This window comes from Orycteropus afer, unplaced genomic scaffold (assembly GCF_000298275.1).
Source record: "Orycteropus afer afer isolate SDZICR_OR568_19922 unplaced genomic scaffold, OryAfe1.0 scaffold00238, whole genome shotgun sequence".
NCBI lineage: Eukaryota > Metazoa > Chordata > Mammalia > Tubulidentata > Orycteropodidae > Orycteropus > Orycteropus afer.
Window position 1 is genome coordinate 2,109,454 of NW_006921825.1, and position 1,089 is coordinate 2,110,542.

Below are 1,089 nucleotides of genomic sequence, written 5' to 3' on the forward strand. Positions count from 1 at the left end.
CATTAGAGAGATGCAGATCAAAACAACAATGAGATACCATCTTGCTCCAGCACTAGTAGCAAAGTTCAACAAGACAGAAAATAACAAATGCTGGCAAGGATGCAGAGAGATTGGGATTTTCATACACTGCTGGTGGGACTGTCAAATGGTACAACTACTGTGGAAAGCAGTATGGTGATTCCTTAAAAAGTTGGAATTAGAAAAACCATTTGACTCAACCATTCCATTACTAGGTATATATCCTAAAGAAGTGAGAGCCAGGACAAAAACAGATATAATGCACATCCATGTTCATTGCAGCACTGTTGACAATATCCAAAAGATGGAAGTAACCTAGTTGTCCATCAATTGAAGAATAGATAACCCAACTATGATACATACACACAATGGCATACTATGCAACCCTAAAGAATAACATAGAATCTGCAAAACACTACATAATGTGGATGAACTTGGAGGACATTATGCTGAGTGAAATAAGTCAATCATAGAAAGACAAATATTGTATTAGTTCATTATCGTAAAAAGTCAAGGAAGGGTTTATATATGGAAGGAAATTTTCTTTGTTGGTTAACAGGTGTAGGAGGGGAGGGGAGGGGAGGCAAAGCTGTTAGACAGGTAGAGACAAGTATTGACTTGGATGAACAGAAGGGCAATGTGCCATATGTGAGTGATCATCACTGTGGTATTGAGGAAGAGGAAGACATAGATAGGTACACGGGAGGAACAGACAACAAAGATGAATCCTTTTGCACACACAATACTGCGTTGTCAGTGAAGGTAAACATGGCTATACGGGTGGAGAGATGGGTGGACAGGCTGAACTATTAGGTATGTCTGTGCAGGTGGGAGTGTGCCCAAGACCATGTTTAGGGTTGGCAGACAATGTGTCTACAAATGTATTTGCCATGTTCTATAAGAATTCCCAGGTATATAGTAGAGCTGACAAGGGACAAGATAGTAGTCACTTCTTGGCCACAGCCAGCTACCCAGAGGGAGTGAGTAGTTGGACCTGTGGGCTCAGGACCATAGCTGCAGGGGCATCAAGCTCAACTTGCATAACTTACTACACAAACCATTGTTCCACAT